The following is a 25,466-nucleotide window of genomic DNA, read 5'->3' as shown; positions in this document are numbered from 1 at the left end:
TCTGGCTAGACCAGAGGATGTACACTGGTACAGATAGGAAATGGAGATACAGGGAATCCAGGGTGGATGATCCCTTTGGGACCAATGGTGAGAGTGGTGATACCAGGAGGGTTGAGGGAGGGTGGGGGTAGAAAGGGGGAACCAATTTCAGGGATCTCCCTATAACCTCCTCCCTGGGGGACGGACAACAGAAAAGTGTGTGAAGGGAGACTTCGGACAGTATAAGATATGACAAAATAATAATTCATAAATTATTAAGGGTTCATGAGGGAGGGGGGAGTGGGGAGGGAGGGGAAAATGAGGAGCTGATGCCAGGAGCTTAAGTGGAGAGCAAATGTTTTGAGAATGATGAGGGTAACAAAGGTACAAATGTGCTTTACACATTGATTTATGTATGGATTGTGATAAGAGTTGTATGCGCCCTCAATAAAATGATTATAAATAAATAGAATGCCAAAAAAAAAAATGGTTAGAGAAATGGGCCAGGCTACTCTCCCAGGAGGATGAAATCCTGTGTTACTCCTTATACCAGATGTGTAACTGTCACTTATCCTAATATAGTCTTGGAAATAAACCCACACACAACACAAGTACAGTTTTTGTGTGCTCCCTCTCTTCCTCTCTCCTTTGGGAAACTAGGAAATAATTTGACAAGGGACTTCCTGTTTTCAGATGGTCATCCGAAAGATATTTCTTCTCTTTGAAAATTATCTACAAACCAAAATGAAAATCCAAATTCCATCTCAGGAGACATCTGAAACCCTGCACCTTGATACATGCGGACTCATAACGGTTAGCCGGATATTCGTTTCCGTAGCAGAGTGAAGGCAGGTGAGACTCACAGGGAGCTCCGAGGAAGAAATCACCTTGCTTCCAGGGAGCGTTTGGAAAAAGAGTCAAAAGACGAACAGAGAATGGCAGGGAGTCAGCAGGACTCCCCCCCCCCCAAAGACGTCTTGTGCAGCAGATTTGCCCAATGAAACATGCCACTTGGTGTCTTGACTGCTACTTCCCTAAGCATTCATTTCAGATCCAAGTAAAATGAAATCTGCGATGACTTCAGTCTTTTCTCTGTTTATCATGAGAGGGGTTTTGTTTCCTTTACCTTGACGAGCAATCTCCACTGAAGGCGAGGGCTGTAGTCTTTGATCTTCACCAGAGAGTGATCAAAGTCTTCCAGCTTTCAACCATCAAGGTTGTGCTAGTTGGACCACACAGGTGGTTCATGACCCTTTCTCCAGTTTCCTTCAGACATGTCTCCAGGACCCTGCCTTCGTCCTCATCTCACCAGCTGCTCAGCACAGTCTGGTAAAATGACGCAATCCTGACACACACCTTTCCTGCTTCTAAAGTATGCAGTGCCCCTTAGTGCTGGGGGAACAGCTGCCTCTGGTCTTCGTGCAGGCTCCACATGAGCACCACCAAGCATTCTGGAATCTCCATCCTTCACACTGCTATCCTGTGGTTTGTGCCACGCAGCTGAATGCCTTTTCACGGTCAACAAAACACAAGCAAATCTCTTTCTTGTAGTCCCTGCTTCCAGCCCCAAGCCAATGGCATGGCTCATGGCATCCCTGTGGCGTGTCCTTTTGCGAATCCAGCTTGATTCCTGGCAGCTCTTGTGATGTACCACTGTAACCACTTTTGAGTCATCTTCAGCAGATTTTTACTTGCATGTGATATTAGTAATACTGTTTGATAATTTTCATATTCTGTTGGGTCACCTTTATTTGAAATGGGCATACATATGGGTCTCTTCCAGTTGGTTGGTCAGGTAATTGTCTTCCAAATGCCTTGGCATAGACATTTGCAAGTGCTGCATCACCTTGCTGAAAAATTTCAATTTGCGGGGGTCTTCTTTTTTACCAACAGCTGCAGTGCAGCTTAGACTTCTTCCTTCAATATCCGCTAGCAGCTTGTGATCATATATTATCTCTTGAAATAGACAGTGACTTGGTATTGTGACTCTGTGTATTCCTTCCATCTCCTTTTGATCCTTCCTGCATCATTCATTATTTGGTCTATAGATTCCTTTAATATTGTAATTTGAGGCTTACATAATCTGTTGTCAATTTGAGACTTACAAGTGAAGGAGTGGAGTTTACCTGTCAATCAGGTCGCAGGTTGATGACCCCATTTAGAGGCAAGAAGGAGATAAATAGCTTTCTGGAGGCGGGACATTCACTCACTCCTTATGAGATATTTCTGACAAGAAACCACATGAAGCTACCCTAATGTAGCCAGATCCCTGGGAGCTGGATGAGCCACATGGAGACCCCTGCCAGCGCTGAGATGTTTACAGCATCACTGGATCCACAAGTCTTCCCACTTACTGGCCTGTGATCTTCCTGCATTCGGCGTCATTGCATGTGTTGGGTGAGTCTGAAGAGGACTTTATAGATTGGTAGCAGATATATGGGCTAATATCAGACTTACAGACTTGATCTGGACTGGGCTGGGATGTTTTCTCAATATACAATTGCTCTTGTATATAAAGCTCTTTCCTATATACATATAAACCTCCCTGGATTTGTTTCTCTAGTCTATCCGGACTAACACAAGGCTTCTTTTTTTTCCTCAGTTCCTTCAGCTTGAGCTATGATGAGCATGGTCTTCCCTTTGGGGTTTCTAACTCTAGGTCTTTGCACACATCATTAAATACTAGTATTTTGTGGTCTGCCTCTCTCCCTCAAATCTAGTTTATGACCGATTTACATTCTGGTGAACTCAACAGTCCACATCTCTGAATCCCACCCCCATCTACTCCCTGCCACACACATTCATACAAACACCCCCATCTACTCCGTGCCACACACATACAAACACACTACTCCCAATCAATGCTTTTTGTGCACCATTGTTAAACATGATCAAGCAACCAAGGAACACCAGGCATGTGAGGAAAACTTTTAACTAAAACTGTGCTTATATTTATAGGTTTAGTATTAAGGTAGCAGAAGGACATTGGGCCTCCACTCAAGTACTCCCTCAATGCAAGAACACTTTCTTCTATTAAATTGGCATTCTATGATGCTCACCTTCCCGACACAATCGCTGAAGACAAAGCGAGTGAATAAGCAAATGTGGTGAAGAAAGCTGATGGTGCCCGGCTATCAAAAGATATAGCGTCTGTGGTCTTAAAAGCTTGAAGGTAAACAAGCGGCCATCTAGCTCAGAAGCAACAAAGCCCACATGGAGGAAGCACACCAGCCTATGTGATCATGAGGTGTCGAAGGGATCAGGTATAAGGCATCACAGAACAAAAAATCTTACCATAGTGAGTGATGGGGAGAGTGCGGAGTGGAGACCCAAAGCCCATTTGTAGGCCACTGGACATCCCTTACAGAAGGGTCACGGGGAGGAGATGAGCCAGACAGGGTGCAATGTAGCAACAATGAAAAATACAACTTTCCTCTAGTTCCTAAATGCTTCCTCCCCCCCCCCACCCCCGCCTACTATCATGATCCAAATTCTACCTTGCAAGTCTGGCTAGACCAGAGGATGTACACTGGTACAGATAGGAACTGGAAACACAGGGAATCCAGGGCGGATGATCCCTTCAAGACCAGTGGTGTTAGTGGCGGTAGAGGGAGAATGGGTTGGAAAGAGGGAACCGATTACAAGGAACTATATGTGACCTCCTCCCTGGGGGACGGACAACAGAAAAGTGGGTGAAGGAAGACGTCAGACAGGGCAAGATATGACAAAACAATAATTTATAAATTATCAAGGGCTCATGATTTTTAGGGGGGGAAATTTCTCATGCATTTTTTTCTCAATAAGCTATTGGAGATTATATGCCACCAAAATTAGGGAGTATATTAAAGGAGAAATGGAATCCAGCAAACAAGGGAACTACCAGGAGAGAGGCAGCAATAATTCCCAGAATTCACTGAAGAGAAGTCGGCATTTTAGGGAACAAGTAGTGTAGACGGAACAAGAGGATGAAGGCTCCCGGGAGTCTTTGAGCAGGAATTGCCATCAGGGCCAGGGTCTAGATTGCTGCCTGGGGAGACGTGGCCCCAGAGGGGTGTCTCCAGGGGAGAAAAAAATGACCATAATAGATTAAGCTGATAGATTTGACATTGTGAAAAGAAAATTAAAGGAAAACCCCTGATAGAATTAAGTTATTATTTATTATTCAAAAAGCAAACTTTTATAGGAAATGAGACAATAGAAGTATACCATTGTCTCAGCAGATACTGTATTTACATATACAATGCAAATATTGAATAATGTTAGAACCAAAATTTATTACAAAACTGTAATAGGTTTTTATTGAATATCTACATGCAAAAGAAAAACATTGGACACTATCTCACACCACATACAAAAACTAACTCAAAATAGTTCATAGATCTAAATGGAAGAGCTAAATCTACAAAAATCTTAGAAAACATGAGTAATTCTTTATGACCTTGGATTAAACAATGGTTTCTTAGCTATGATACCAAAAGTACAAACAACAGAAGAAAAAAAATAGACAAAATTGGGCAACATCAAATTTTAAAGCTTCCGTGTCCTAAAATAAAACCATCAGAAAGTGAAAAGACAATTCATAGAATGAGAGAAAGTATTTGTAAGTAACATGTAATAAAGAACTTATATTCAAAACATTTTTAAAACTCTTACCTTTAACAAAACAAACAGCCCAATAGGAAAATGGGTAAATGATTTGGACATTTCTCCAAAGATACCCAAATAGTCAATCAGCCCATGAAAAGACATACCCAACATCATTAGTCATAAAACTGTCCCCACAAGCCCCCTGCCACTGAGGTGATGCCACTCACAGTGCCCTTAAGACAGGCTTGAGCTCTCCTTCGCCTTCCTGAGGCTAAGTCTTCATGCACTTCCCTTTGGAGCAGCTGGTGGGTGGGTTCGAACTCCTGAACTTGTGTTTAACAGCTCAGCTCATCACCACTATGCACCAAGCTTTTTTTCATTAGTCATTCTAAACACTAAAAAATCAAACTCACTGCCATCGAGCTGCTTGCGACTTAAAGAGAAAAGAAAAATCAAATACCACTTCACAGCCCCAAACCAAAACCAGTGAGTGAGTTGATGTTAACTCACGGCAACCTCCTCTCCTCTAGTTCTTTAATGCTTCCTCCCCACCCACTGTCATGATCCCAGTTCTCATTTACAATCTGGCTAGACCTGAGCATGTACACTGCTAGATCAGAGCTGGAAACCCAGGGAATCCAGGACTGATAAACCCCTCAGGACCCAGAATGAAAGTAGAGATACCAGGAGGGTAAGGGGAAGGTGGGGGGAAAAGGGGAACCGATCACAATGATCTACATATAACCCCCTCCCTGGGGGACAGACAACAGAAAAGTGGGTGAAGGTAGACATCAGACATGACAAAACAATAATAATTAATAAATTTTCAAGAGTTATGAGGGAGGGAGGGTGAGAGAGGGAGGGGAGAAATGAGGAGCTGATACCAAGGGCTCAAGTAGAAAGAAAATGTTTTGAGAACGATGATGGCAACAAATGTGCAAATGTGCTTGACACGATGGATGTATGTATGGATTGTGATGAGTTGTATGAGCCCCCAATAAAATGATGTTAAAAAACAAACAAAACAAAAGAACGTGTGCCTAGAATACATTAGGAAGAAAATATTCATAAGAGAACTGAAAGCATATGCTCACATAAAAACATGTACGTGAATATTAATAGCAACGTTGGACTACGAATGGCATGATCAGTGACTCAAACCCACCAGCTGCTTTGAGGGGGAGACATGAGGCCATCTGTTCCCGGAGAGCTTCGGTGTCTCCGCAGATCTGTGGGGCAGGTCTGCTCTTCCTAGGAGCCGCCGTTTCCTATGAGTTGGAATTGGCATGATGGCCTTTGAGTTACTTGTTTGGTGGATATGTGACATCATTAAATTGTACACTTTAAAAAGGTAAAATTTGTGGGAGTGAATAATTTCTTAGCAAAGCTGTTATAAAAACAATTGCCTGTTAGGAAGACAAAGCAAAGGGAGAGGAGATACTAGATCTAAATCCTTATCTACTACTACTAACATCAATATGCGATGTCTAACTTCCATGGACCAGGAGAACACTGGCTTGCAAGTGATCTAGAAATGCACAGGTCTTTCTGAAAAGAAGAAAAGGTATAGGGATTATTTCTGGAAAGCAGGACCGGGGAGGAAATGAGGCAATGGCTTGTTCTCTTTGAATATAATCTTTTTCTTTGAAATACTTTACTTTGGATGAAGGTTCAGGGAGCAAATTTAGTTTTCCAATTAATTAAACATGTTTTGTTTGTAACATTAGTTGAAATCCCTTCAATAAAGCAGCACTCTTCCTGGGCTTCCTGCTTCCCATATTTTTCTGCTTCTTCCTGCCTGCTGACCTCTGTTTTGGGCAAACGGTCCCTTTTTGGTCTCACGTGGCTGATTGTTCGCAGGTGCACAGTGCTGATAGTTGTTCACTTCATAGGCCTGTCTGTTAATTGACTGAAAGATGATTTCCAGGTGTGGTTTCATTTCCAGTGATTAGACATCTTTGAATATTTAAAAATATATATGTTATTGTGTTTTGCATAACAAATTCATCTTCTCAATAGTTTGTATACAAATTGATCAGCAACATTGGCTACAATGTCTACGATACATCCGCACTTGTTTCCATCTGTCCAGCTCCCTTGTCTGCACAGCTTCGGTTACGTTGCCCCGTTGCTCTCCTGTGGTTGCTGCCTCTGAGGAGGGCATAATCCCATCTGTTACTCACCAGCAGGGCGCCTTCCAGGAGTCCCTGCAGTTTCAGGTTGGAAGGTATTCTTAGGCCATACACTCTTTCTGAACAATAAGTCTGGCCATTTTTTTATCACTCTCTTTTATTGGCTTTTAATTTTGTGTAACTTTTTTTTACACCCATTGTAACAAGAACCTTCTATCGAGGTTTTGGTTAGAGGGGTCAGTGGCAGCAAGTATGTACCATCTAGGTCTTCTTGTCTCGTTAAGATTTTTCTAAAGTTTTAAACTCTGTGTCTGTATTACAACAATGAAAATGACATTTGGGGATCCATGCTCAAAATTGCTAAACTTCAAAGAATAATAATAATTTAAACACTGTAGACGCCTGCCTCTTAAGTAACACTGGCAAGGATGGCTTCACGTAGAACCGCGCCAATTGCAGATCTGGTCCGGGCCCAACAAGCTTCTTGGAAGGTTTGGAATGAGCAGTAAGTCCTTAATGTTCTAGCTTGGTTTTGCCTCGTCTTTACAAGCCCCAGGAATTGTAAAGCACTGCCTTCCAGAGTTCATGTAAGATCCTTATCCCAAGAAAGGTTAGTTGACGATGATTTAAAAACATGATTGGAAACAGTCGGGCAGAGCCAGTTTGAAAATAGCCCCGTGCTTCTCTAGCTCTGGCGATTAAAGTGTCTCTGACGTCACACCCCTCCTTTCCTGATCTGCAAAAAGGGTGTCCTAAAACCCGTAAACAATGTCTAGGACGGCTGAGTGAGAGCACACGTCGAAAGCTGTCACACACAGTCCCGGCGGACAGAACATGTCTGACGAGTTTGCTTTTCATTCTTAATTTGTTCAAAACGAAATAGATCATTATTCAACCAACCAACCAACCAACCAAAATAAATAAATAAAATAGAACCCTTCTTAAACGGAGTGTGGCTCTTCTGCTCTGCGACAGAAAGACAGAAAGAACTGCACCCCAGACATCACAAGGAATGCTGGACTCAAGGGGCAGTTGCCTAACCACAGCGCACTGCATGTTTCTTACCACGTCTCCAACAGAATGATTTCTGAGAATTGCTTCGTGACGGCTCTGCCTCCTCAGGGCGCGACTGGAGTGGCACGCATCACTCCCGGGAAATGCCCTGCTGCCTCCCTCCTCACCTGGTTTCCGGAGCCTCCAGAACCACGCGCCAGGTCCCTCATCGAGGCCAGAAGACCCGGCTGGCGGAGCCTGCTCCTGCGGACTTGCCCTGGGCAACCTCTCCACCCTGATTTTCTCGAGTGTCAGAGCTGGATACTAATCCCAACTTGCGGGATTGCTTTGAGGATTAAATAAAATATTGTATGCGATACCTTGGACCACGTTAAGAGCCGTTCAATTCAATAAACCTTCACTTCCTGCTTCTCACATCTTCACGAGTTTGCTAAACTGCTTATTTCTTTCCCTTACAAACCTGAAAACATCTTCTGAGGTATGTTTTCACAGATTGTGCATGCTCTTTCTTCTCACGGTGAGAAATGCTTAATAATCTGTGCAATTATATTATCCCAGGTTATGTAAGTATTGTTTTAACATCCTCAAAAAACCTGCATATATCTCCCACGTTTACCTCATATCTTTTTTCCTCTCTAATCATGTAACAGCTGAAATGGGCTCTTCTGAAGCTAGGAAACACCCGGCCAGGCAGGTCTGAAACAATGTCATTGTATTTACGTGTAAGTGTGTGCAATACATGGTATTGTTGTTCGGACTCAGGAAATCATAGAAACGGTTCACCCTCTAGAGCATTTGGCAACTTGTTTTCTTTTTCACCCACACCAGTTTTTTGATACTTATTTCAATGGAATCATTTTCGTCTTTGCACGAAGTTTCGGATGATGGATACCTGACAATGTATTTGTCTGTACTCCTGTGGTGAACATGTCGGTCAGTTCAGATTTTCACTGTGGCCAGCAGTCTTGTCGTGGATGTTCAGAACAGCTCTCCGTGGACTGGTGTACCAGTGGTCCTCAAACACTCGTGTAGTGGCCCCACTACCCTCTTAAAACCTACTTAGGATCCAAAAGAGGTTTTGCTTACGGATATTTATTATATCTATATATTATATCTAATAGATTATATCTATTGATATTTATCCTAACCTGAGAAAATTAAAACATATGTTTCAATTAATTTATTTTAAAATAACACTCATAAGCTCACCACAGGTTGCTGGGGACATAATTAAGGCTATGCATAGCTTTACATTTGCAGAAAATTACCCAATATTCTTGGGAGTGATTGGCAGAGTACACATACACTTTCAACAGTTATAAGCATGCCCATTTTTTGACATGGGCACGAAGCACTGAACACGTAGCACTGTGCTGCGTGTTCGTTTTTGCCACTGTGACTACAAGAATGCACCTGTGAGGCTGTCAAGTAAGCACTGCACTGCTAACGTCAAGGTCAGTGGTTCAAACCCACCAGCTCCTCTCAGGGAGGGTGATGAGGCTATCAGCTCCTATAAAATCCCAGGGGGCAAACCTTGGCCCCAGGGAGATGGCTTCGAAAAATGACTCCTTCGTTTCTCAGAGGGAAGATTCTGAGTCAGAGATCATAAGGCTTCTCAGAAAGTGCCTCTGGTTCAGCAACAAGTTGACTAACTGTGACTGGCTGGGGAGCTTACATTTTATTGACTCTTCCTTTTCCCTACCACGCTCCTCTCACTGGGGCCCTGGAGGTGTAGTGGGCTAAGCATTGGACTGTTGACTGTAAGGTCAGTGGTTCACACCCACCGACCGCTCTGTGGGAGAAAGATGAGGCTGTCTGCGTTTGTAAAGAGTCACAACCCCAGAGACCCCCAGCGGGCAGTCTGCTGGCTCTAGAGGGTCACTGTGCGCTGAAACAGACTTGATGGCTCTGGGTCTGTTTGTTTTCCTTTTTAAAAATTATTTTCCCTCCCTCCCCCATCCGCCTTTCCTCATGAGCCCTTGATAATTTATAAGTTATTATTATTTTTTCATGTCTTACATTGACCGATGTCTCCCTTTATCCACCTTTCTGTTGTCTGTCCACCTGGGAGGGGGTTCCATGTAGATCCATGTGTTTGGTTCCCCTTTTTTGCCCCACCTTCCCCTTCCCCTCCTGGTATTCCTACTCTCATTACTGGTCCCATGGGGTTTGTCTGTCATGGATTTAGCTCTTATCTGTACCCATCTACTCCTCTGGTCTAACTAGATTGGTAAGGTAGAACTGGGGTCACGATAGTAACAGTGGGGGGGAGGAAGCATCAGAGAACTAGAGGAAAGTTGTGCGTTTCAACAGTGCTATACTGCACCCTGACTGACTCATCTCATCCTTGTGACCCTTCTGAAAGGGGATGTTCAATTGTCTACAGATGAGCTTTGGGTCCCCACTCCACACACCCCCTCATTCACAATGATATGATTTTTTGTTCTTTGATGCCTGATACCTGATCCTATCGACACCTCATGATCACATAGGTTGGTGTGCTTCTTCCATGTGGATTTTGTTGCTTCTCAGCTAGATGGCTGCTTGTTTATCTTCAAGCCTTTACGATCCCAGATGCTATATTTTTTGATAGCCAGCACCATCAGCTTTCTTCACCACATTTGTGCTTATGCATTCTCTTTTTTTGCAGTGATCATGTTGGGAAGATGAGCATCATGGAATGCTAGGTTATGAGAACAAAGTGTTCTTGCGTTGACGGAGTACTTGAGTAGAGGCCCAATGTCCATCTGCTACCTTAATACTAAACCTATAAATAGATGCACATAGATCTATTTCCCCTTCATCATATATAAATATATTTACATATGTACATGCCTGTATTTAGACCTCTATAAATGCCCTTTGCCTCCTACTTCTTTCCTCTATTTCCTTTTACTTTCCTCTTGTCCCACTATCATGTTCAGCCTTCATTTGGGTTTCAATAATTCCTCTCGGTTACACTGCCCTTGATCAAGCCCTACTAGGCCTCCTACACCCTCCTTACCATCAATTTTAGATCACTTGTTGTTCCGTTATCCCTGGGTTTGTTAACACCCACTTCCTTTCCCCTGCCTCCCCCTTTCTGTGTCCCCCCAGGAACCATTGGTCCCATTGTTTTCTCCTCTGTATTGTTTATCTTATCTAGGTAGACATGCAGAGACAATAATAAGCACAAAAACAAGACAGAGTAAAACACAGCAACAAAACAAAACAACAATAACAAAAAGAAAAGTCCATAAATAGTTCAAGGTCTGTTTCTTGACCTTTAGGAGGATTTTCTGGTTGAATCTGATAGGGTGCCACACCCTGGCCTCCAAGTCTATTTTTGGTATTCCCTCAGGACTTCCTTGCTCTGCTCTCCTTGCTTCTGCCTCAGTGTGGTGGGCTCAGATTGGGCACAATTCCCACACTGTGTCTCCAGTGCTGTCCCCTGTAGGGCTATGGGTCAGTGAGGGATGTCGTGTCTCATAGTGGGGCCAGCCATATGGTCTTCTCTGTGGATTGGCTGCTCTGAGCGGGAATATTGTCGTCAAGGCTTGGTGGGCCAGGATGTGCCCACTGTCTCTTCCTCCACCTTCATTTGCTCCCGTGTGCTCTGATCAGACATGTCCCTCTCCCTGAGCTGCAGCTTCAGTGCTATCCTCTGAAGTGAATTCTTCTGGGGGGAGGAGGGGTTTCTACGTTGTCTGGATTGGGGCTGGCCCCTTGGGTCTGTTTGTTTTTCATGGTTGTTGTTGTTGACCTGTCTCATAAAGGAGCCCAGTGGTTAAGTGCTTCACTCCCAGCCCCAGGCTGATGGTTTAAATGCAGCCAGCAGCTCTGAGAGGAAGACTTCACCATATGCTCCCATAAGGATTACAGCCTAGAAAATCCCCAACTCTACTTTGTCACGTGGGGTGCTGTGCCTCGAAATGGACTTGCCAGCACCTGACAACACAGCAGCATCTCTCTCATCACCCGCTGCTCCCTGGGACCACATGGCAGGTACCCCTCACCTGTTTACCTTTCCACAGGGTGCTGTCTTCTGAGGAGTGTCACATGTGCCAAACATCACCCACACGCCACACCCACTCCTCTGCTTGCTGTCTCACACCCAGGACTGATGGTGACATCTTGGCGTCACACACACACACACACACACACACACACACACACACACACACACCCTGGTTGGTTTCTTTAAGCCCACAAGCCCTGTCTACACTTATAAACTGTTTTCATGACCACCGATCAAATTATCCAGTTTGAGGATGCCAGGATCCAATGTAAGTAGCTCTGTAAATTTTATTTTAATCATTGTTAGGCATTCAAATACACTGTTCTCATTATTATATAGGAAATATAATTTTAAAAATTTATATAAAAAGGCAAAAGATTTATACGATTTGAAGAATAACCATCCCGTTACGGAGGGGTCACAAGGAAGAGACGAGCCAATCAGGGTGCAGTATAGCATCGATGAAGCATACAGCTTTCCTCTAGTTCTTTAATGCTCCCCCCTACCCCTACTATCATGACCCCAATTCTACCTTACAAATCCGGCTAGACCAGAGCATGTACACCGGCACAGATAAGAGCTGGAAACACAGGGGATCCAGGACAGATGAACCCCTCAGGACCAGTGATAAGAGTAGAGACACCAAGAGGGGAAGGGGAAGGTGGGAGAAAGGGGGAACCGATGATCACAAGGATCGACATATAACTCCTCCCAGGGGGATGGACAAAGGAACAGTGGGTGAAGGCAGACAGCAGAAAGAAGGGTGTCATAAAATATTCTGACTATGAAGAAATGGATAAACCAACCCTGATACATCATACAATGGAATACTATTCATCATTAAGAAACAATGACGAGTCTGTTAAGTTAAACACCTTAAGACATGGACAAACTTAGAGAATATTATGCTTAGCAAAGTTAGTCAATTTCATAAAGATAAGTATTTTATGGAGCCATTGCTATGAAGGAAAATAAAGTGTTTTTTACACCAAAGGATAAGACTTTAAAGACTACAAAGAGGTCAGGGGCAGGGAGGGGCCAGGGATAGGAAAATATGGAGGGATGGTGAGAAGGAAAAACAAACTCAAATCTACAGGGAGGCTAATGGGGTACTGTTACTGACCTGATTTGATGAGAGGGGCTGTGAGGTACCACACTTAGTGCCCCAGCATCAATTCTGACTCACAGTCACCCCACAGAACAGGGTAGAACTGCCCCTTTGCGTTTCCAGGAACCGCAACTGCATAGAGTATCTTTTTCTTTGTAGTTATTATAGTCTACAAATAAGAGGGAATATATTTATACATACACACACACCAAAATAAATAAAGTTTTAAAAATATTTTTAAGAGAGAGAAAAGGGTACCACCCTAAGGGCCCTCCAGGGTCTTGCCCCTGCGATCTAAGGGCTGGTCTGAGTGGCGGTAGAAGGAGGGGGTGGGAGAGGGACCTGCACTTGGATTCCTTAGCGATATACAAGTCTGTTCCAAACAAGTGAAACAGAGAAAGAGAATGGAGCTTTTCCATGGACGTTTGGAAGCTCCCTCATAAATGCCTATGTGTATCCGTGTGTGTGTACCTCTATGTATGCTTATCTATCTTCCATACAGAAAAGATGGAATTTCATCTTAGTTTGGCATGTAGCAGCAACTCATGACAGTAGGTACCTGGAGGAGTTGATGGATGTCAAATGGAAGTGTAGTGAAGGGGTGTACAGTTCTGAGTATTTCTTTAAGTACAGTATTGAGTTTTTGAACTCCATTCAAGATTTATACACTCAAAAACACAAAATTAAGTTCTTAGAATGGAAGGGGGGAAATCCTAAAATAAAATACAATTACAAAGAGATGAATTTAGTTAAATTTAAAATGACGTGTAACCATACTGAAGAGAGAAGAAAAAAAGCACATAACTTAAAAAATCAGCCTATTTATTGAAATTTAATATTCATATACCATACCATTGAAATACACCCCCCCCAGTAATTGTCGAACACCTTACTTCATCTGAAAGACAAAGAGACTGAAAATGAATCTTGAACTTGGTTTAATCGGTTTATTTCAGCTTTGGTCTGGGCTAGCCATTGTGAAGCCACTTTCTGTGCGCTGTCGGCCTGAGCCCAGGAACGATGTTGGAAAGGGCTCCAGATGTGGAGTGGCAGAGGGCTAAGAGGAACTAAGGCAAGAGTGGCATCATTAACCTGACTTCATGGTTTTAAAAACAGAGTGAGAGATAGCGTTATATTTGTTTCCTGGTTTGGTCCACTGAAAGAGCCTAGAATGGTGCTGCCCCATAAGCAATGGACACACCTCGTTGTTGCCCCGATGTTGCATTGTAAATACAGTTGTTTGTTTGGTTTTTTTACTACTAAGAACAGAAGCTCTTTGGGCAGATGACTGGTAATAACGCTGGGGTAGGGGCAGCACCAGGATGAGCCGCGAGCACTTCTTGTGTCATCAAGTGGAATGTTGGCGACGTGGAAGGGACGCAGGCCCTGGTCTGAAGGAGCTGGCAGGAGGAACTAGACACTCTGGGCATCAGCATTCATACTGGGAATAGGGACTAATACCCTTGGCAAATGAAAACTCCTTGAGTCCAGGTGCGACGGCTGCTTCCCCCACGATCTGCAGCCTGGGAACCTCCTCTCCTCTGGAACCTGATGCCCTGCGTGAGCCCTGAAGAGGTCACATGACTAGTTCGCGAGACACCGGGATAGAAGCAGATTCTCATCCACGTCACACTGAGTGTTGGATGTAAATATACTGAACATGTGGCAGTCTTTATAGTTCTACCATATACAATTACTTCATGTATTTGGTGAGTTCAAAAACGGAAAGCGAGGCAGCCTTTCTTGCTGGAGAGTTTTTATCCATATTTGCTTTTTGCTTTAGAGTGTCATTTCCTTGTGGTGACATGAGGGCAGGTGATGGTTGTTGAATGAAGTAAAGATCTAATCCTGTCGGTCTTTCAGCCAACAGATCACCCAGGTTCAATCTGGAATAAATATCTTCAGCATAAGGGGAATTCCATCACAGAAAGCTAGAAAACAAACCCGTTGCTGTCATTTCAGCTCAGAGATCTTACGTGTCTGATGAGAGCACCATAGAACTTCCTTGCAAGACGTTGAGCCACCCCAAAGAAACAAACACAAGAAACTACATTGCAGAGAAGAAATAAAGTGTAATATTGGGGCCCAAATCAACAGCTGCTCCAAGAAGCCACCACAAAGATGTGGGGACCCCTGATAAGACTGGGCTGAGACCTGACCAACGCCCTAAAGCCAGCCAAGTCACCTAAAGCGTGGAGAGACCCGATAAGACTTGACTGGGACAGTGACTACGTCAAAGAGCCAGGCAAGCTGTCCCTTTAAACCCGGGTAGAGACACTGACTTTTTAGAGAGCTAGGAACCAAGGAGACATCAACTCCTGCTCTCTCCAACTCTACCCAGGGTGAGTGCACCGATGAGGCAATGCTTATTGGGACTATGGTGCTAGTATGAAATGCATGAAGAGTGCTGTTACAGTGCCCTTATGCTCATGGTTGTTACTATGACCTTATGCTCATAGTTGTTTGCCCTTAGTAGTTTGAGTAATATTTTAGATTGTTTGATGTGTGTTTGTAGTGAATAAACCGAGCATTCGAAAATGTCTAACAGCGTCAAGTAATTATTGATCGCCCGCTCCTGCCAGTGTCACAGCGTAGACCTCCTCTGTGGCAGATTCTTGATTGGAATCTGTTTACTGCTTTCTTTGGCGGCCCTTGGGGATCACGGGTTAGTAGTTAGGTGCAACCAGGGATCTTGCTGACAGACACATGGCACATGAAGTGTCAACAAGATGTGTAGAACTAAGAATGCTTCCGGCCAATTCCACGATAATTGTTTCCCTCCCTCCCACCCTCCCTCCCTGCCCTGGAGTCAGTTCTGACTCCCAGCTCAATGTAGGACAGAGTAGAACTGCCCCCCCCACCCAGTTTCCGGAAACTGTAACTCTTTAAGGGTCTCATCTTTCTCCTGAGCAGCAGCTGGTGGTTTTGAACTGCGGATCTTGAGGTTAGCAACCCAATGCGTAATTCCTACCCTGCCACAGCTCCCTGCAGGCACATGATAGCCAATACTTTTTAAGACTTTCCATTTGAGAAAAGATCTTTCGACCTTTTTAGGGTTTTGTTCTGGTTTTGATATCGTCCTTTTCTTGCTTGTTGTTTCCTTTAAAACTTGATTTATTTGGATTTTAAGTAGTATTTTATTTAGTAATTATCTTAGTTAGTGATACGATAAGAGAAACATCACAAGTATGTGTGCATAGCAAACAGAAAGGTGCTTCCTTCTCATCGAAGCAGCTCAAAGCCCAGAGTTTGGGCATCCGCTGTGGGGCGGTGTCTGTCTGTCTGTCTGCTCTAGGGAACATCCCTTCTCACTCAATTTCTCCTCCTGGGCTCATCGGCGATCTCCCGCTGGCATCAAAGTCTCTTCATTTGTCTCTGTACCTAATCTATTTGTATCAAGCTCGAATGCCGTGGGTTTAAGACACACCAGACAATGATTGTGGCATCTTAACATGACAGGTGACATCTATACATGCAGACATTTGTATTCCAAAATATATTTGGAGGGACACACAATTCAATCCATTACAGGACTGCGTAATAAGTTTCTTGTTGATTGGGACATAGTGGTTCCATCATAGGATTGGGGCTTTCCCCGGGGGAGACCTGGGCTCAATTCCTGGCCAGTACACTCAGTACCTCCACTTCTCAGTTCACAAAAGGCGTGCATGTTGCCGTGATGCTGAATAGACTTCAGGGTACCAGTGGCGCTTCAAGACTAAGACGGGCTAAGAAGAGAGGCCTTGTGATCTACTTCTGAAAATTAGCCAGTGGAAGCCCTGTGGGTCACGATGGTCTTACCCACAGTGGATGGGAGTTGGGTGGGACAGGGCTGCCTGTCTCCCATGCCTGGGTCGCAACCAGTTGGCATGGACCCCGAAACAGTTAACAATGACAGCAGATGAATATAAAAAATCAAATACGAAGTTCTCTTGACAAAAACATTTCTTGTTCTGAATGGGCAGTTTTATGTTTTTCTTTTGGAAAAGAAAAGAAACCTCTCTACTTTACCAAACATGATGTCCTTCTCCAGGGACCGAGCTTCCCTGATAACCCATCCAAAATACGTGAGATGAAGTCTCACCATCCTCGCCTCTAAGGCGCACTCTGGCCATACATCTTTCACGACAGATAGGTTTGTCCCTGGAGCATTGCAGAGAAGAGGAAACATAATACTCGTTGAAGTTATTTATAGGATTCTACAGCTAATAGGTGATAGAACTGGTATTCAAACCCCAATCCCTCTGACGGTCACATGACATTGCCCTACACAAGACTCTTCCTCCCCCCACCTCCCCAAATGCCTTCCCGGATGGGAACGTGTCCCCAGACATGGCAGTGTGTCCAGAGAGGAGCACGTGAGGGATACTATGCATCCATGCATTTAGGAGACAGAGGATGGAAACTGTAAGCTCTCCTTTCTGTTTCTCTCAAAATGCCCACCTAGACCATTTGCTTCAGACCTCGGTCGGCTCCACAACAGGCCAGCCCCATAGTGGGGTCAGTTAGTCATAGTATTTCTCCTTGCCACACATCTAGGCCACATTCTTATTGTCATTTTTAACAGTAAGAAAGTGAATGTCTCCATCAGTTGGGACTCTGGGCTTATTTCTCAGTTGGATTCAATGCAATGTTATTTATGGATCCACTTCAAATCTCCAAGTGTAAAGTCATTTTGGTTCTCACAAGTCCCTGCAACTAATGGCTTGGCTCTTCAGCATGCACTCCCTTCCTGCAGTCTTGGCGCTCCAGCCCTGGGCTATGAGGGTCTGTGGTTACTCTAGGATCCCTGGGCCCATGGGGTCTGCTCCCTTTGTACCGGTTGTGCTACGGCCTTAGCTTTCTGAAGCCGGGTCCCTGGACGGAGCCTCATCAGCGCTGCATGGTGCATAGAGTGAGTGGCTCAGTAAATAGGTGCTTCATTGATGAATGCCAAGTTTGCATCTGATTCCCTTGCAAGAAAGAATAAGTTTCTATTTGGGAAGTGACATAAGCAATTGCTCAAAAAAAAAAAAAAATCTGCTTCTTTGGAGCATAAGCAAACCAAGGGTGTGATATTGGACCCGATACGTCTTAGAGTTTTATTCATGTACATACACAATTCACGGGGAAAGTCACCATGGTTTGAAAGTGCATGACGCATGTCAAACAGTGTAAATCACAGCTAATCAAATGGAGAGTAGGGTGCACACGGAGAGGGGAAGGGAGCCTTGAAAAAAGTGGGGCATTGAAAGATAGTTTGACAATGACAGACAGAAATTATAGTGAAGATGATATTTAAATCGGGCAAGTTGTGGTAGAGAAATTAGCAGGACATGTTCAAGAATGCAGAGTGTGCCAGTTTGGTTGGAGAAGAGGCTTCAATTAAGAAGGAAGAAAAAATAAGTTTGAAAATGCGGGTAAGGTCAGATGATGAAGAGCATTGGTTTAGGGGCTGAGGAATTGGGCTTTGTTAAGTAATCAACAGGTATTGTTATGACCTAGCAACACAGGAAGCCTAAGCCACTTTAAAAGAGAAAAGGGGCTTCTTTAGAGAGTAGATGGTATCTTGCACATTATCCTTACATCATAAGAAGTTTGCTCTATTGAACTGAAAGTTTAGAATGCTCTTTATTCTGATGAAAACCCCAAGTTCACAGCCAGGAAGCAGTTCTACCTCACAGCCACTCAGAGAGCAGCTGGTGGGTTGGAACCACTGACCTTGCAGTTAGCAGCCCCGTGCATAGCCATGACACCAGAAAAGATCAGAGAGAGAAAAGATGAGTGAAGGGGGTGGCAGTGAGTGCCTCTATTAGATAGCATTGACCTCGGGAGGTCAATCCCACTTTGTCCCCTCCTCATCACGTGGGGTACGGAAGGCAGAGAGAACCAGATGGCGGGGCTGTGTCCTCTCCACCCGCCTCTGCAGTGAGGGGCTGAGACTCAGTCTCCTATGGAAGGCGGTATGTTCGTAAAAGAGCCATTTCCTCTCCACGCTGTTCCGTCCCCGGGCTCCCTGCAGACTGGCACCGTGTCGCCTTCTGCACAGATCAGAACCGAGGCAGAGAGTTTCTGAAAGTGGGCGGAGAAAAACCACAACGCACCTGATCCCGCATAGTCACAATTTTTAAGTGCGCTTTCCTTAACTGCACATCTCCATCTTACTTTATTCGGCGAACTGTTTCTGATGAAAAACCCAACTCCAGTCTGTCTATATTATAGCAGGCAGCTGTAAAAACACGGAATGTTTTCAAAGCTGTCCATGCAAGCCACACAAAACCAGCACGCCTCATTTGTTCAGAGAGGATGAATAAACAAACGCAAAGGGACGTTGGAGCCAAAGAGGAAGGCGGTTTGGGAAATGTCAGTGAACGAAACTTCTCAGCCTTTTCCTTCCTTTTAAAAAACATTGACATGCCGATTGACCTCAGTGTCAACCTAGGCGATGTCGATGGTCCTGAGCCCACAGACTCCCCCGGGGGGCTCATTCTCTCGAGGTGCTTGGTCACATCTACGAACTTGTGTGACTTTCCTCCCGAGTGCTCTCCTACAGCCGTGCTGCGTTTCCAGCATAGGGAACTACACGATGACGTGAAACCCCTCGGCCGAACCTTTATTTCTTGTGTGTGTAGGTCCGTTCTCCTTCCCACAGGAGTTCCGCCCGCAGATCTGAAGCATACACTCCGAGATGATGGCCATGATGCAGGACGGTGGGGATCGAGTTCGCTGCTGTTGCCTTCAACTCCGGGACGCCTCCCAGGGTCTTCCTTTGCTGCCAGCATTTCAGGCTGGTTTGTTCTGGTCGTGCTGCCTCCCCTTCACTCAAGCTGCTGTGTGTTGGGGGCTTACCCTTCCCTGTCTCCCACCACTGGTAACCGCCAAAGCACGCTTCCCTTTGCCTTAACACCTTTTCTTGACTTGGTAGACTAGTGGTCTCTTATAATATGTCTCCTTTGGTGATTGACTTATTTCACTCAGCACACTGTCTCCTGGGTGCACCCACGCTATGGGGTGTTTCACGGATTCATCATTGTTTGCCCCGTTGGGCACTAACCTATGGTGTGTAGCATACTTTGCTCATCCACTCTTCCACCGACGGGCATTCGAGTTGTTTCTGTCTTTTGGGTATTGTGACTCGTGCTACAGTGAACATGTGTGCACAGGTGCAATGGGGCTTCAAGAAGGTCATGGGAAAACAGAATCTAAAGATAAGGGAAAGTTTCCTCAGGGTTTCTGCAGCCCTCTCTTCTCTAGCCATCTCAAGGTTCTTGTCCACAAAGACAAGGTTCTACATCTTACTTTGGTGAGTAGCACCCAGGATTTGAAAACTTGTAAGTGGCCATCTATGGTGCCACTACTGTCCTCTCCCTGTCTAGAGGAGAGAGGAGGGAAGAAAATTGAAGGTGCATAGAAACAATTACTGTATACACTCATGTATAAGCTGAGTTTTTCAGCACATTTTTAATGCAGTTTTTGTGGTAAAATTAGGTGCCTCGGCTGATATTCGGGTCGGCTTATACTGGAGTATATACGGTAGTCCACATGGACTAACAGATCGCATAAGCATCAGCCTGCATGACTCTGAGGTTAGAAGAAATAGATGGTACCCAACTACCACCCCCACCTCCTCTGAAAGGAATTACCTAAAGGCCCTGGAAAGAACGGGAGAAAAATGTGAAACAAAACTAAAAATCATGAACAAGAGCAGTGTGCTAGACCAAGTTGACGCAAGAAATAAATCCACAAGCACTCCTATATGTGTAAGAAAGTTTTATATCAAGAAAACATCCCAGCCCTATCCAATTCAAGTCCACGAGTCAGACACTAGTCCATTGGTCCCTCTCCAGCTTGATGCAGCCACAAGCAACAATGCAGAATGCAGATCAGAGACTGGTGGCTGAAAAGTTGTGTGGATCCACGACAGGGCTCTGGCAGCAGCCAGGGTCAGCCAGCAGGAAGACAAAGGCAGATAGCGGCGAGGTCCCCAGGGTCCTCCTTATGAGAAGGCCACACCCACAAGGAGACACCATCAGGCTGTGACCTGATTGACAGGTTGGATACCACCTCTACACTTTTATAATCTTTAAGCTGACATAAAATTATGTAACAAGCAGGCTTACTGGTCTGATAAGAGATTTGTGAGAACCCTGAGAACGGGCCCTTAGCCACTCTTCAGACCTGGAAGTGAACTCACGCCCTTGACTCCATCCTTATGCAAGCCCTCAGCAGGTCTGTAAGGGAACAGTAACTGTGGGATGTGCACACTCCTTAGAACAAGCCGCCATGTGAGATGAAAAGGGAACCTGGGTCTGAGGACTCGTTCAGAAGGGTTAGGAGAATAGCAGTGCGGAAGACGGGAAGGAAGCACGACAAGTGATGTTGGTCACATTGTACGGACAGCAGCAGGGACTTGAAACAAACGGGGTATGACCCGTGGAAGGAGCAGGAAGTTGCTGTCAACCTCTGCCACATTCATAATAAAAGAAGTGAAGGAAACCAAGTGGAAAGAATCTTAAACTTCTGTGACTTAAGAGGAAGAAACCGTTAGTGAGACATGAATGGCCACTTGTGCTGCTACGTCAGAAATACCACAAAACGATGGCCTTAACAAAGGGAAGTCTATTTTCTCGCCATGTTGCTCTAGCTGTCTAGCCGGCTCAGACTCGCAGAGTCCTGGATGCAGTGGCACGAAGCACCGCCTGGCCCTGCACCACGGTCCTCCCAGCAGTTGTGGTGTCTGGAGCCAGTGGGTCCATCCCTCTCAATGAGGGTCTTCTTCTTTCCACAGACTTTCTACTTTACCCAGCCGGATGGGCCCATGCAGGTCTGTTGTTGCCAACTGCCGTGCCGTCATCATGACCCCGTGCACAAGGGAGGTAAATGCCGCCGGGCCCTCTGCCATGCTCGCTCTCACCCTTATGTCTGAGCCCAGCACAGCAGCCACTGGGTCAATCCATCTCTTCATGGGGCTTCCTCTTTTTCACTCTCTCTCTGCTCTACCACGGATGACATCCTCTTCCAGGGACTGGGGGCTCCTGATCACACGTCCAACGTATGCGAAATGAAGGGCTACTAAGGAGCACTCTGCGCCAGCGCCATAATTCAAGAGCCTCCGTTCTTCTCTAGTCTTGCTTATGCGAGAGCCAGCCTTCACGCGTGTATGAGGCAATGGAACACAGCAGGCTTCAGTCTTTTCTCCATTTATCATGATGCGACCTATTGGAGCAGTCGTGAGGATCTTTGCTTTCGTTACCTTGAGCTGTGCTCTATGATGAAGGCTGACATCCTTGATCTTCATCAGCAAGTAATGTAAGCCCTCCTTGCTCTCAGCAAGCGGGTGGCGTCATCTGCATATGAGAGGTCGTTAAGAAGCCTTCCCCCAACCCCGATGTGGCACCCTCTTCATGTAATCCAGTTAATTGAGCTAGTTATTTGGCACACAGGTTGAATCAATTTGGTGGAAGGACTCAATCCTGATGTACACCTTTCTTGATTTTAATCCAGGTAGTATTCTATGTCTGTGCTGTCTTGGAAACCCACAGGGGCAGTTCTACCCTGCCCTGCAGGGTCACTGTGGATTGGAATCAACTCGATGGCAGTGGGTTTGGTTTGGGAGTATCCTCCCGTTTGCCTCTTAGCCCATGTACAGCTTCCACGGGAGCACAGGGAGGGGTTCGGGGGTTTTGTTCTTCTCCGTGCGATCCATAGCAGGCTGTGGCCACACCGGACCGTGCTGTTGCCGCAGAGTTGAGGAGGCTAGCAGACGGAGTGCGGAGAGCTGGCCTGGGAGAAGGTCTAGTCTCTTTCCAGCTGCTGTTTCGTGGTTCCTCGGAGATCTCCTTTGGCGTGCCATCTGTCTCCCCACCTCTACTTGCTCCCTGGCTCAATCTGCTCTACGTCTCAAAAGAAATGGACTTAACACACACCCTAAATTAAACTTCCTAATTAGCCTAACAAAAAACCCGCTCCCAAATTGGACTAAAATCAAAGGAATAAACCAGACTCCCTGTGTCTGAGTCAGTTCATGCTCATCGTGCCTCTAGAGGACAGGGTAGAATGGCCCCTGTGGATTTCTGAGACTGTAACTGTTCGTTTGTTTTTTAATCATTTTATTAGGGGCTCATACAACTCATCACAAGCCATACATACATCAATTGTGTAAAGCGCATTTGTACATTCATTGCCCTCATCATTCTCAAAACATTTCCTCTCCACTTAAGCCCCCAGCATCAGGTCCTCATTTTTCCCCTCCCTTCCTTACTACACCCTCCCTCATGAACCCCTTGATAATTTATAAATTACTATTTTGTCATATCTTGCCCTGTCCGACGTCTCCCTTCACCCACTTTTCTGTTGTCCGTCCCCCAGGGAGGAGGTCACATATAGTTCCTTGTAATCGGTTCCCAAGACTTTAACTCTTTACAGGAGTAGAAAGTCTAGTCTTTTCCCCACAGAGCAGCTGGAGGTTTCGAACTACTGACCTTGCAATTAGCAGCCCAATGTGGAACACTCCACCACCAGGACTGACCACACAAGGTTGTTTTTTTGGGGGGAGAGGGGGATACATAACAATTTTTAAAACTATTGTACTAATTTTATTTACATTATTCCAAATTTACTTCCAGTCTTTTCATGCACATTTATGAACTTTACGTTGTTATAAATGAGGCAGGCTAAGATGTGTTCTGTTTTTTTCAGTTTTCATCTTACATAGACACATCTATGTATTGACAACAGTGGCACCGTTGGCATTTTATATTTTGCATCACATTCTCACACTTTGGACTAGTTTTATATCCTCAGGAGCTAGAGGCCAAGGACGAGGGTTGCAGCAGTGTTATAATTCCCTTCTCCAACTTAAATTGAGCTGTAAATGCCTACAGGCAAGACAGAGCACAGTGGAGTCCGAAAGGGAGAGCGAGGAGAGGCGTTAGGGGAAGGCTTTTGTTGTGGTTGCTATTTTCAGGAGCCAGGGCTTTTTAGGAACGTCTTTGGAGCTTTCCTTTACGTAGAACAGTCTCTGGGAAAAGCAGGCCGTTCCAAAGTGCTGGGACAGGTCCCGTGCGCCCTGATCGCATTGCTGTCCAGTGGCGCTCCCCTTTGTACTGCGCTCGTGATGCTCTAGCTAAAGTCACAGGTGTGCTCCGCCAGTAGGCTCCATGTTAGGTATCACGCTCAGTTAGCGAGCAGGTAGAGATGGGCAGACAGACAGATCGCCAAAGGGGATCTTCGAGGAACCAAGAACCAGAAGCTGGAAAGAGACCAACAGGAGAAGCCTTCCCTGAGAGCCAGCTCCCTGCGGTCAGCCTGCACCGTCGGGTGTGGCCATAGCCAGCTATGAACTGCATGGAGAAGAAGGAAGTGTCCAGCACCTTTGGAGCACGATGGAAGAGGGAGAAGGGATTTGGTGGCACTGTGGGTCCAATGTCAGGCTGTTTACTGCAAGGTCAGCAGTTCAAACCTACCAGCTGCTCTGCAGGAGAAAGATGAGACTGCTCCAATGAAAGTGTATGGGCTGGAAACGCTGCACAGGGTCCCATACGTTGGCATTGATCCTATGGCAGTGGATTTGGGTTTTTACTTGATCCCTGGTGGTGCAAGGGTTACTCACTTAGCTATTAACCCAAAGATCGGCAGTTCGAGTCTACTCAGTGACTCTGTAGGACAGATACCTGAAGACGGTGTTGGTGTTAGGTGCCACCGAATGGGCTCCACTTCACGAGACCCTGTGCAGAACAAAGCGACACACGGCCCGCCTGGGTCATCCGCACACCTGTTCTTACCCTTGAGCCCAGCGCTGCAGCCCCTCTGTCAGCCTATCTTGTCAAAGGTCTCTTTCTTTCCCTCTGCCCCTCTACGCTACCACGCACGTTGGCCTAGTCCAGGGATTGATAGCCTGTCCAAGGCGCATGAGATAAAGTCTCACCACGTTGCTTCGAAGGGGCATTCAGGCTGCACTTCTTCCAACACAGACCTGTCTGTCCAGGATTCTTTCAATATTCTTTTTAAAAATATATTTAGCATATTTATCTGTTTGGTCAGTCTCACTGCATGTATTTAGTTTCCCATGCCTCACTGCCCATATGAAAACCTTCCTCCCTTCCCATATTGACGTCTCACCCTTCTCTCGTTTTGACACAATATTCCTGTCCACTAATGTAATGCTTTTCTTATTTAGAATTTACACCACCTGAAGAATCATATTTACTTAAAAAAAAGCTCGAGTTGAATACGAACGACGGCCTTAAATCCCCAATTGACGTGCATTGTACAGCAATTAGCCAGTGCTTTCTTAGACTCTAATAGCCCAACAGGGGAACAAAGTCATGACTTCTTGACTCGAAATAAAATTTCTTAAAAGTTTCGAATTACTAGAGGCTCAAGTAAAGCTTTGGCTATCTGACATGGCAAGAGTGACCACCTGGCTATTCTTGGTAGTACATGGTGTGCACCAGCACGTATTTCATCTTGGTTTTAGTACATAAATTATATCTATTTAGGGTTAATTTTTAAAAATTATTTTATTAGGGACTCTTACAGCTCTTGTAACAATCATCCATCCATCCATTCATCCATCCATCCATCCATCCATCCATCCATCATGTCAAGCACATTTGTACATTTGTTGCCATCATCATTCTCAAAACATTTTCTTTCTACTTGAGCCCTT

The sequence above is a fragment of the Echinops telfairi genome, unplaced genomic scaffold, assembly GCF_000313985.2.
Source record: "Echinops telfairi isolate 266 unplaced genomic scaffold, ASM31398v2 ScPeMD7_9;HRSCAF=40, whole genome shotgun sequence".
NCBI classification, from domain to species: domain Eukaryota; kingdom Metazoa; phylum Chordata; class Mammalia; order Afrosoricida; family Tenrecidae; genus Echinops; species Echinops telfairi.
Note: the sequence above shows the minus strand (reverse complement) of the source record.